The following is a 14,037-nucleotide window of genomic DNA, read 5'->3' on the forward strand; positions in this document are numbered from 1 at the left end:
ATGGCCCTAAATAATCTGACCTCAGTCTGTTAACTTTCTGTTGTCATTTCCTAGTACTCGTTCCCTTTGCTCATTCTACACCAGCGACATTTTCCTACCTAAAAGCCTTTGCATTACACATTTCTTTTGTATGGAATGCTCTGTTCCTAGGTAATCACTGAACTCACTCTTTCTCCTCTTTCAGTGTTTGCTAAAATATCTCACATCCTCATTGAGGTCTTCCCAGACTGCCTTCTTCAATATCTTTTCTCCTTCCAGATTCCAGTGCTCCTAATCTCACTTATGCAACTCTACATTTTTTCCCCATAGCTCTTAATACATTCCAATATACCCATTTGGTAGATTATTGTTTATTGTCTGTCTCTTCCCCTTACCCACCATTAGAATGTAAACTCCTCAAGGACAGGAATCTTGTTTTGTGACATTGTTTCACTGACTATGCCAAATATTTCCAAAAAATTGTAGTAAACAGAAGTCATTTAATAAATATTTTTGAATGAATAAAATCAATTTTATGAAATTATAGCTGCAGATGCTACGTGCTACCCTTTATTTTCAAAGTTGGTAGGTTCCAAGTTTCCAATGGCAAGTCACGTGAATGTTTTCAGAAGGCCTGGAAGACTACCAAGTGAAACATTTCTTTTTCCAACCTGGGCACACTTACCCGCTCCTGCATTCTGTTTTTAGATTAGTGATTCTTAGAATTAGCCAGCGCTTGTTCTAGACTCCAAAAGAATCATTGCAATTCTAAGTATTTTGCACCTAATATGGTTATTTGAACCCATCAAGTAACAGACTGTAAGTGCCTTTTTAAAAGAAATGTCCCTGGGAGCATTTTTTCCATTCATTTAATGAAAAGTTTCAAGTATATATGTTTTGCCAGTTACTGTGTGAGGCACTGCAAAAGAATTATGAGCAAAATATACATGTATGTTGACTTTAGAAAACCTATAGTTATTAGTTATATATGTATGAATGCATATATGTTTGAATTCATTCATTTAGATTTTATTAAACTACCAGGTTCCAGACATGGCAAGATGTTGAGGATGCAATAGGATATGAAATAGAATTATTTCCCTGACTTCAGTTTGAAGTCAAGTCAGGGGAACAAAAAACAAACAAACTAATATGTCTTGCAACTTGTGGTAGGTGCTACGAATTTAAAAAGACAGTTCTAGAGAATAGCATGGCATTCCATGCTGGATAGCTTGGAGTTCATTCTGGATAAGGCAGTAAAATAAGCTAGCTCTGAAAAAAAAATATTAGGACAAGACCTGAAGGACTAAACTATGCCAAGAACGTGGTGTGTGTTTTGTGTGTAAGGTAGGGAGGTGATTGAGCAGAGGGAGGGAAAGGAAGGAAAAGATTTAAAGGCAGAGAGAACATATGGAACTTCTGAGGCAGGAGAATGCCTGCCACATTTTAGAAACTAAAAGGACATTGTATAGGAGAATGAGTGCTTGGAAAACCTTGCAACTTCACTATAAATCAGTTTTTCAACTGCAAAATGGAGGGTATTTTATCTTATTTTATTTAATAAATTTAATCTGCTTTCTAAATATGATTGAGGCAACTTATGTATCAAAATCATTAAAAATAGAAAATGAAAACCATCCTGAAAGAGGATATGACAAACACCCAAGTGATTTTCACTAAAGTAGTGTCTGTAGTCTATCAGAAAATATTTAGCTATGATTGTAGTAAATAAGATAAAAAGGAAAAGGATTTTTATATATTATCATTAAATCTGATACAAGAAAATGAGCCAGTTCTTAAAGAATTTTGTTGCCATTGCTGCTATTATTAAATGCTAATATAATTACACAGGACCTTATGTAAATGGCCCTTAAAAACTCAGTAACAATGTCTTAAATGAGGATTTTACAGCCAAAATGGAAACTTTTTCAATTACTTAGTCTTATATAAAACTTCACTATAGATCAAGAATAAGATAAGGATGCCTACTGTCACCACTGTTATTCAACATTGTACTGAAATTCTTACCAGAGCAATTAGGCAAGAGAAAGAAATAAAAGACATCCAAGTTGGAAATGAAGAAGTAAAACTCCCCCTTTTCACAGGAGACATGATCCTATATACAGAAAATCCTGAAAAATCCACAACAAAGCTTCTAGAGCTAATAATTAATTCCACTAATGGCAGGGTGCAAGATCAACACCCCAAAAATCAGTAGTGCTTCTATAAACAAGCAATGTACAATCAGAAGAAGAAATAAAGAAAAGAATTCCATTCACAATAGCAGCTAACAGAATCAAATAGCTAGGAATAAATTTAACCAAGGATGTAAAGGACATGTATACAGAAAACTACAAAACATTGCTAAAAGAAATCCAAGAAGACCTAAGTAAATGGAAGGACATAACATGTTCATGGATTGGAAGACTAAATATCCTTAAGGTGTCAATACTATCCTAAGAAATCTATAGATTCAATGCAATCACAATCAAAATCCCAACAACCTTCTTTGAAGAAACAGAAAAGCCAATCATCAAACTTATATGAAAGTTGTAAGGGACCCCAAATAGCTAAAGCCGTCTTGAAAAAGAAGAATGAAGTTTGAGGACTCACCCTTCCTGATATTAAAACTTATTACAAAGCAACAGAATCAAAGCAGCACGGTACTGACACAAGGAGAGATGTATAAATCAATGGAATCAAATTTAGAGGTCAGAAATCAACTTTCACATCTCTGGCCAACTGATTTTTAACAAGGTAGGAAAAACCACTCAATTGAGAAAGAACCATCTCTTCAACAAATGGTGCTGGGAAAACTAGATCTTTATTTACAAAATAAAAAATAAAAATAAAAATGAGGACCCATACTTCACACCATATACAAAAATCAACTCAAAATGGATCAAAGACCTAAATATAAGAACTAGAACTATCAAACTTCTAGAAGAAAATATAGGGAAGCCTCTTCAGGCCCTTGTGTTAGACAATGGTTTCTTCAACTTTACACCCAATGTACAAGCAACAAAAGAAAAAATAGAATTTGTGAACTCATCAAAATTAAAAACTTTTGTGCTTTGAAAGACTTTATTATGAAAGTTAAATGGCCAACTACACAATGGTAGAAAATATTTGAAAACCAAATATCTAAGAAAGGTTTAATATCCAGAATATATATATAAAAAAAAAATCCTTCAACTTAACAACAAAAAGACAACCCAGTTTTAAAATGGGCAAAAGACTTGACTAGACATCTCTTCAAACAAGATATATGAAATGGCCAGAAAGCACATGAAAAGATGCTCAACATCATTAGCCATCAGGGAAATTCAAATCAAAACCAGAATGAAATACCATTTCACACCCATTAGAATGGCTGCTATTTTTTAAAAAAAAAAGGAAAATATTAAGTGTTGGAGAGAATATGGAGAAATAGGGACACCCATTCATTGCTGGTGGCAATATAAAATGGTGCCGCTGCTGTGGAAGACAGTTTGGTGGGTCCTCAGAAAGCTAAGTGTAGAACTACCATATGACTCAGAAATTCTGCTGCTAGGTTTGTACCCAAAAGAACTGAAAGGAGATACTCCAAAAGTATTTGCATACTGATGTTCATAGCAGCATTATTCACAGTTGCCCAAAGATGGAAGCAACCTAAGTGTCCATCAACCAATGAATGGATAAACAAAATGTGTATATATACAATGGAATATTATTTATCTGTAAAAAGGAATGAAGTCCTACTACATGGGACAACATGGATGGACCTTGAAGACATCATGTTAAGTGAAATAAGCCAGATCATTAATTGTATGATCTCATTGACTGGAAACAATTAGAATAAGCAAACTCATAGAGTCAGAATCTAGAAAATAGGTTACCAGAGTGGGGATAGGGAATGGGGATAGGAAATGGGAAGTTAAGGGTTAAAATTTACAGGGTTCTTATTTAAAATAATAGAAATATTTAGGTAATGTTTGGTGGTGATAATGGTAGCACAACATTGTGAAGGCAATTAATAGCACCGGAATATATGAATATGATTATAAGAGGAAATGTTAAATTGTACGTATGGTAACAGAATAAATTTTTTTAAAAATCCATGAAACTACACTACACAAACAGTGAACCCTAAGTTAAACCATTGACTTTAATTAATGTTACAAACATAAAAATAATGCTATCATCAATGTTCCACACCACTGCAAGGTATTGCAGAATCCTGCATTTTATTCATGATTTCTCTATAAACCCACAAGTCTCTAATAAGAAAATAAAAAATAAAAAACTCCATATAAGCTCCAGGCATAGCATGGAAATTTAACTCAAAGAAGGTGTTTCTTTTCTGTCTATGTTCACTTGTCTAGAATATGACCCTGGGAATTTTTAAGTTTGTCAGGATACTAGGTTTAAAATATAATAATAAAAATGCTTTCTTCTCTCTACTTAGTAACTACAGCTACTTCAGGCAGTACTTTCTTATGATAAAGCTCCACTCAAGCAGGCTTCTTGGAGCACATCTGCAGACAAAGAACTGCTTATCTCCCCTCCTTGATCTTTGTACAACTCCTGTGTCACAAGAAGCAAAGCACTTCCTCAATAGCCCAGTGTGAAAACCTGGATCCAGGTTGACTGTGTGCCCCCACCAAAGGATATAACAGTTTGTCTGTTAGACTTCAAGCCTGTTAGATTAGCATCTGAAAACTGGATCTGCCTCTTCCTTTCCTATGGGACATGGACAAGCTGCTAAACCTTTAAACCTCATTTCCTTATCTGGAAATGGGGAAGTAGAAAAGTCAATTTTAAAAAATGCCTAATTGATCAGGTATGCATAAAGTCACTTTACAAACTAAAAAATGTTATAGAGATCTCGTGCAAATCATGTTTCTTTTTCCCTCACATCCTGGCTCTTTGGTCCCAGTATAAAACTATATGACTATGTGTAGGCAAGAATTTTGTTAATGATGTTGGATAATTAGGGTCATAAATAAAAGAAAATTCCTGCCTGAATTTTTTCATATAGATGAGACAACTCATTTTCCTTATATAAAACATAGATAATAGCACCTATCTTGTAGAATTGGTGCTAAGATTAGTAATGAGTTGAAGCAACTGGTACAGTCCCTGAAATTTGGTAGGTATGTGGCATTTGGTGATGACAATGAGGATTATTTTATTTTCCTTCTCAGTTATTTATATCCTGTACCTTGGAATGACTAAGGTACTGGATATACAGCTTGGAGTGTGACACTTGGAAATCTGAAAACCATCTTCTAGTCTGGTAGAGTTTATTTCTTTGTAAATGTATTTAAATTGCATGGCAAGGTCTTGTGGTAAGTCTTTGGCAAAGGCAGTGATTTTTTTTTTTTTCATCTACATTCAAAAAGAGATTAAATATAACAACACCAGCATTCTGTCTTGCATTTAAATGACAGGTTATTCAGCGGATTCTATCTTTCCAAACAGAGCCTTAGAATCTTTGTTGAATAGAATCCCTGTAAACTTTGCACTATGTACATAAAGGACAATTATCTTCTCAGTGGTTTAGATAGAGCTGTTACAAACATTCCCAATATGGTTAGGAATGGTTCCAAGGAGTCTTAACCACCTGAGATCTAACATTACATCTAACAGTGTATAATTGCAGTGATGTAAGAGATTTCTGTGATTTTCAATGTCTCATTTTCTTAGGAGCAATTTATTGAGCTAAAGCCAGCAACTATTTAAAGGTAGGTAGTAATCAGTGCAATGCCAGAAACTTGAAAATTGATGAACTGATACTTCCTTTTGAAGTTAGTGTATTTGGTTTTGAGATAGCTTCAGGACTTCGCAGGGATGGAGAGCTGTGCTAGATATCTGAATCTTTCAGAGGCTCTGACTGATGGACTAGGAAGCCATGTGTTCCAGTTGAAGTGGGAAAGCATCCAATATTCTTCCTTAGCTTATTCTGTAAAATGGGGAAAATATCAGTTCCAAAATTGGTTGTGAAGACTAAATGAGTTTTACTTGTAAAGAACAGGGCTTGGCATATGGTGAGCATTCAACAAACTCTTATCATTATTGTAGATGAGAAGCTGTAAAGCACTTGATAAGAGCATAATCTCTGAAACCAGTCTGCATGGATTTTACTCCTGGCTGTGTAGCTTACTAACTATGTGTGGACTAGTTATTTAAACTTTCTGTGTCTTAACTTCCATATCTGTAAGATATTGAGGTAATGGTAGCTACTTCATAAGCTCTTTGTAAGGACTTAAAGAGTCTGAATCCTGTTAAGCCTTTAGAACAGAGCCTTGCACATAGTAAGCATGCAGTGTTAGCCGTTATTAGCATATCATCATTTAATAAGCATTTTGGATCCAGTCACTATTCAATTTAAAAGCTTCCTATGAATAAAGTGAACTTGATAATATAGCAACTATGAAACATCAGGCTTTCTAAAACTTATATTGGGATGGATATGTTCAGGACACTCAGAAAGAGTAGAAGTTCTTACTAATCTCATGTTCCTTTTGCCCGCTGTGCACCTCCTTCCCACAATGTCCACAGATAGAGTTTGAACTCTGAGGCGTGGCATCTCGGTCCCTTCCTTTCTGGCCCCAAACTTCTTTTCTAGTCTCTTCCTAATTGGCTTGACTTTCTCCAAGACAGTAAGTATTTACATCATGATTATTGTGTTTTTAAAAAATCCTTTTGAACTGCTCATAATTTTAGCCCCTTCTTTTTTTAATGAGCACATCATCCTTCAGGATCAACTCCAATAAAACACTGTCCTAACCCCTGAGAGACTAACCACCTTGTCTTTGTGCTACCATCCAACTTTGTTAAAACAAAAAAGTCCTAGAATAGATGCATCATATTAAATAATAATTACGCATTTAGGTTCCTTCTCCAGGGCAGGCATCACAGTTTATTGTTTCCTTAGCATGCAGAGATTATCAAGCATAGGTTTAATGAAGCCATAAACTAGATTCCAAAGTAGCTTAAAATGAGTTCAATATATGGACTTTCAACGGTCCCAAACTCTGGGTGCAGATTTGAATTATCTTGGAGAGGTTTTAAAATTACTGATTTAATTGGTTTCAGGTGGGGCACCAGGGAATTAATATTTTAAAAATATTTTTTAAAACCTCCCAGATGATTCTAATATGCAACCAATATTCAGTACCACTGGTTGGTCTTTTTACACCCTTTGTGTGTAGTTTAAACTAGTTTGTCATAAACAATATCATAGATAAAGGTGCTGGTACCATGTTATTAAGCAAAACCCAATGAGGACAGGAGAATGAAAGAACTTTTATGTGATTAATGTAATGGTAAGCCCTTCTACAGGTATCTTTTTAAAAGAACACCCATAGTTTACATTTGTAAACATTTTAAAGGCCTACTTTTGGCAGAAACATACATGTTATCTCAAAGATTCCTCATATAAATCATGTGAAATAGTTGGAAAGACCCAAAGAGGTAAAAGAGTTTATCCTTATCACTATGTCTAAAATGGCAACTCCAAGATGCAAAATTATATCCCGAAAACCCAAACTTGTGTTATTTTCAGTACTCATACTGCCTCTTATCCCTGAAGATACCACCTACCCATTGATTCATACACTGTGCAAATTTTGAATATTGAAATACTTCATATATTCTAGAATGTATTATTATTTTACTATAAAATCTCAATTAAGTAGACATCACTGCATTTCTAGGAAGAGAACAAAAAGCAAAATAAAGTCTTAAGAATTCATTTTAAGAAAATGTATAATAGTATTCAAAATGCAAGATCATTAAATCATTATTCTTTGTAAAAACAAAGGAACACACACAAAAAAAGTAGCTTTTCATTTTTTGCATTACATTTTTAACTTCTTAATATATACATGGATATGTTCATCAATATTCATCAATGTATTTCTTACAGTCTATGTTTGTATATTACACAAAATTTTGTATGATTGTTTTGCTTGACATTGTTTTCTAAACAATTTCTTATATTTATAAAATTACTTGATGACTAATTTTTCATTGCATATCATCATATTTTATTCGCATATAATCATATAAGGGGATCCTCAAGCAAGGTTAAAATTTTATAAAGGAAATATTCGTGAGTTCAAGCTGACCTAACTAGAATATTCAGTAAGTCATCAATTTTTAATTGTCTATTTTCCAATTAGTGCTCCCATTTTAGATTTTGTTATATTGTATTATTTCCATTTCTTAGCAATAATTCCAAGTGTAAAAAAAGTAAAGGGAGTTTTCCTCCATCTTCTTATTTTCCACATGTCCACCATAGACCCTCACTTAACAAATAAAGAGGAAGTTGAGGAGGAGGAGAAAGGAATGGAAAAAAAAGATTTAATGAATGAAAGGAAAAAAAAAGGAAAGAAGGAGGGAGAGAGAGAGAGGAAAAAAAGAAAGAAAAGAAAATAGCACAGAGTAGAATTTTGCAAAAATTGTCAAATCCCAGGACTGTGTATTCTAAAATAAATCACTTAATTTATGAGGAAGTTATCCCCAAATGAGGGTCAAAAATCCATGTAAAAGTTCCAAATTTTAGACTCAGAGTCTCAGCTCAAGACCTCTCTTCTGATCTCTTGATATTCCATGGCCTCATGTCTGGTTTCCATGGTGACCATTTTCATGACTCTTAAATAATAGGAAAAATTGATCTTCCCTCATTTATATTCAGAGTCTTGGCATTAGAATTTTTCCTCCATTTGTGGCTTTATCTTATATGACAGTAAACTATCATCCCAATAAAGTAGTGGGAGAAAGAATAAATGAGATGTACTGAGCCCCCAAATTAAAGATTTTAGATAGACAGATGATAGATTACTAGAAAGATAGATAGATAGATAGATAGATAGATAGATAGATAGATAGATAGATAGCTGATAGAATGATACAACAAGTTGGAAAAATACGAAAATTGGTGGATCTGGGAATCTGGGGGTGTGGGGATATGTTGGAGTTCTCTGTGTGGGATCTGTATTACTCTTGCAACTTTCCTGTAAGTTTGAAATTATTTCAAAATATGTTTAAAAATATGAAAAGGATAAGAGAAAGATGAAATAAATATTTCAAATAATAATAAAAAATGAAACTGAAATTAAGGCTTATGCTTAAAAACAATACAGCATATATATACATACACATATATATGTTTCTGTTATGAATAAATGTAGATATAAAGACATAATATAATCTAGGCTATAGTATTTGATTATTGGGTTGAAAAAAATCCTAAATTTAAAAATTCTCATTGCTAGTGATGAAATCTTACTCTTTATCATAAATAATATTTAAGATAGAATTATAGAGTCTTCAGGTTATGAGGCATCTTTAAAATAAGGTGTCAGATTAAGAGAATTCAAATAGAGTCAAGAGGCGTCCTGGAGGTTACTTCTATGCAAGCTTCAGCTAGATCTACCAAATGACTACAGTATGATAAGCCAAGTCAACAGTAGTCCCCAAAACTCTAAAGAATACCCAGATCACTATCTGAGATTCTATGAAAGTTTCACTCATGAAGTTTATTCGTCAGAAATTTAAATCCTCTAGAGAGCTCCTATGCCAGCTAAGTCCCCAAACCCAGAGGCAATAACCTCTTCAAGAACATCAACCAAATGTGTCCCCTTTTCCCATAATGTTGGTACCCTTTTCAACATGAATAAGTTAGGGTGGTCACTGCCTAGACATCCTGAAGATCAGGAAAGTGATTAAACTAAAGGAAGGGTTAGCAATAGGCAAGATGGAATTTAACAAAGGATTATGAATACTGAATCTCTATACAATTTTCTTCTTCTTGTTTGTTAGGGGGTTGTTAGCTATTAGAATAGCTAGAAGGAAAGAATTAAAATGGTGGAAATGTAACCCATAGTACCCTTTGAAATTTGTTCTGTAGCTACTTGTCAAATCCTACTTTGAATGATATTACTTTTTTGCATATATATTTTATAATAAGGAAATAACTGAAACTGTGGAACTGTAACCCATAAAATTCTTTGAAATTTTCTGTCTTACTACTTGTTAAATTGCACTTGGAAAGTTATCATTTCTATGTATATATGTATATTCTACAATAAAAAATATTATCAAAGTCTTAAAAAAAAAGACAACCAGACATTATGGGCCTCCTCATACAAAGAAAAGACACAGTATTTCCAAGGATATATTATTAGCAAAAATTTGAACCTGAATATGATCAAGCCACTAGATCTAATAAGATTGACCAGATGTTGGTAATTGTTGAATTTGAGTGATGGCTACTTCTACTTTTGTGTATATTTGAAATTTTCCATAATAAAAGTATAAAAAAAATGAGGTGCCAGATCAAATACAGGAAGCTCAGTTAAATTTGAATTTTAGATGAACGATCTTTTTTCTTAGTATAGGTATGCCCTAAATATTTCATAGGACATATTTATATAAAAATCCATTATACCGATGAAACTCACTTATTTGGGTGCATTTTTATTTGCTAAATCTGGAAACCCTATTTTAAACCCATGTATTCAAATTTTCCTATGTGCTGGAAGCTCTCAGCCTAGTAGGGAGGATGGGGGAGTAAAAAGACAGTGACAGTATGGTCTTCTGAGTGCCAGGATAGAACAATGCCCAGGCTGCTACATGAGGGTAGATAACAGGCACATTGGAAGCACCCATGAGACAAAAATTTAGGATCCTGAGATCAAATGTTACAAAGTTACAGTTATACCACACAGTTAGATATACTGTAAGTCAAACTATAACAGTTAGGAAGCAAGAGGATGATCTCAGTGGAGTCATGGCAAATCCTTTCAGGTGATTTGAAACAACCCTTTCTCCTCTTTAAGCACCTCATAGATCTACAGTTCACGATATTAAAGTCTCCATCCTGCAATAATTACTTATAGTAGATATCAAAGACATGTCATCAAAAGCAACACCAGACTAATAGAAAGTAGCCATCAAATTTTTTTTAATAATGAAAACACTAGTAGATGAGGCCTCTGACAGTTTCTGTGAGAATCTGAACATAATTCTAACAAAAGTTGCCCTAAAAATTTCTGAGAATCTAAGAACAGCAGTTGAGCCTTATTCATCTCAGCATTTCTAACACTTAGCACAGTGCCTGGCATTGAGTTGACATGGATTGAATATTTGTAGAATTAATTAATGAATCCTTTCTCACTCTCCCAGTTAACCTGCTTATCCTTTCTGCTTTAAACTCAGTTAATCTGTTTCTTGACCTGCTTCCTTCAGTATTGCAACTGGGATGCTCTCTTCAATGAGGCAAATTCACAAGAACAATGGAAAATAACCAAGTTGTAGAACTTGCCTCAAGGAGGAGACATAACCAGCAACTCTGCATACAGTGACCAAAAAAAGAGCAAAGTCATACTGCGTTTGGTGGGCATTATCGTTTTGGGGAAGCAATCTGCTATGTACGCAAGGAGATTGAGGTGGCTGATGATCCTTGAAGTCAGAAAAACAGAGGCATTCCAGTTCCAGGTGTTATACTTGGGCTCTGTACAGTAGTAAATATCCTGTTTTCCTTTTGTGGAAACGGTCAGGCCAGGGTCATGAAATTTTCAGTAATGGGTTAAGTGTGCTCAACCCTAGCAAGAAACTGTAATGTGGATATAATATGGCTAATGTGAAATAAAGGTGTAGGGAAAGAATGTCATCCAGGGAATGAGATCCACTTGACACTGGGATAAGTTTATTCCAGGATATATTAAGATAATTAAATGCCCTCTCCTCAAATAATAAAATAGTTATGGTGCATCCCCATAAAAATTCAAAATAAAATCAATAATACCAGTAAAATAAATGCAAGAGAGTCCTACAGAGTTCTATTTATCTCCATGATGGCTCTCAATAATTATTTTCAAATAGCAAACATACAATAATTTTATGGAAGTGTGGGTGTTTTCCCTGCTCTTAAAATGCTGGTGATTTGTTTGCCATATGAATAGCCCAAGACTTGATTTAAGATGCGAAAACTAATTCTAATCAGCTCCTTCCTACTAGTGAATCAAAGCTAATAAAACAACATCTCCAGAGTTATGAGTGATTCTGAGAGTAACTCCAATCAAGTGGTCTGCAGAGGATATATATATAGGATGTACCCTGTGCTGGCTCTGGCATGCTTTAAACAACTATGTTCTGTTGCATTTTTTTTTTCAATTTTATTGAGATATATTTACATACCACACAAACCATCCAAAGTATTCAATTACTGGCTCACAGTATCATCACATAGTTTGTGCATACATCCTCATGATCAATTTTAGAATATTTCCATTGCTCCATTACAGAAATAAGAATAAAAATTAAAACCCAAATCCTCCCATACCCCTTATTACCCCCTATTGTTGACCCATAGTATTGGTGTAGTAAATTTGTTAACTGTTGATGAAAGAATATTAAAATATTACTGTTAACTATAGTCCATAGTTTGCAATAGCTATCTTTTTTCCCATATACCCCTCTTTTTTTACATTTGTATTAGTGCATGCAATAACTTATTTATATACATGACTTTAAACAACCACTTTCAATCAAATTCACCTACTCTACAGTACTATTATTTATAATCCCAATAACCAGCTACCATCTACCATCACCTCTATCCATTCCCAAATATTTAAGTTCAACCTCATTAACAGTTCTGTACATATTAGGCAACCACTTCCCCTTCTCTAGCTTCTATCTATCTCTAGGTACCCTATATTCTACAATGTAAGACTCTGAGTTTACATGTTCTAGTTAGTTAATATTAGTGAAATCATATAATATCTGTCCTTTTGTGTCTGGCTTATTTCACTCAGCATTACAGCCTCAAGTTTCATCCATATTGTCACATGCTTCAGGAATTCATTCCTTCTTACTGCTGCATAATATTCCATCATATGTATAGGCCACATTTTGTTTATCTACCTGTTGATGTACTCTAGGATTGTTTCCATATTTTGGCAATTGTGAATAATGCCGCTATGAACATTGGTTTGCAAATGTAAGTTCGTTTCCCTGCTTTCAGATCTTTGGGGTAGCAGGATTGCTGGGCCATAAGGCAACTCAATATTTCATTTTCTGAGGAACCACCAAACTGTCTTCCACAGTGGCTGTACCATTTTACATTCCCACCATCAGTGAGTAAGTGTTCCTATTTATCCATATCCTCTCCAAAATTGGTAGTTTCCTGTTTGTTTAATAGTGGCCATTCTTACAGATATGAGATGACATCTCATTGTGGTTTTGATTTGTATTTACCTAGTAGCTAATAAAGATGAATATCTTTTCATGTGCTTTTAGCCATTTGTATTTCCTCTTTGGAAAAAGTCTATTCATATCTTTTGCCCATTTTATAATTGGGCTGTAAGTCCTTTTATTGTTGATTTGTAGGATTTCTTTATATATACTGGATATCAAATTCTTATCAGATATATGGTTACCAAATATTCTCTCACATTGAGTTGGCTGCTTCTACACCTTTTTGATAAAGTCTTTTGAAGTGCAGAAGTGTTCAATCTTGAGGAATTCCCATTTAACTATTTTTTCTTTTGTTGCTTGTGCTTTGGGTGGAATGTCTAGGAGGCAAACTCCTATCACTAGGTCTTGAAGATTTTTCTTTGTTTTTTTTTTCTAGGAGTTTTAAGTTACTGGCTCTTATATTTAAGTCTTTTATTCACTTTGAGTTAGTTTTTGTATAGGGTGTGAGGTAGGGGTCCTCTTTTATACCTTTGGATATGGATATCCAGTTCTCCCAGCCCCATTTATTGAAGAGATTATTCTGCCTCAGTTCAGTGGATTTGGGGGCCTTGACAAAAATCAATTGACCATAGATGTGAGGTTCTATTTCAGAACTCTTGATTTGAGTCCACTGATCAATATGTCTACCTTTTCGCCAATACCATGGTATTTTTTTCACCATCTTTTTGTTTTATTTATTTATTTTAATACAAAGCTTTGGCATTAGCAATTTTATGAAAAAATAAAATGTAGTAAAAATAAATGCTTGTGTGGCATGATTGGTAAATGATGCACAAAAATAGGTTCCTTTTTCCTTCAAGGCAATAA

The sequence above is a fragment of the Choloepus didactylus genome, chromosome 6 (genome assembly GCF_015220235.1).
Source record: "Choloepus didactylus isolate mChoDid1 chromosome 6, mChoDid1.pri, whole genome shotgun sequence".
NCBI classification, from domain to species: Eukaryota; Metazoa; Chordata; class Mammalia; order Pilosa; family Megalonychidae; genus Choloepus; species Choloepus didactylus.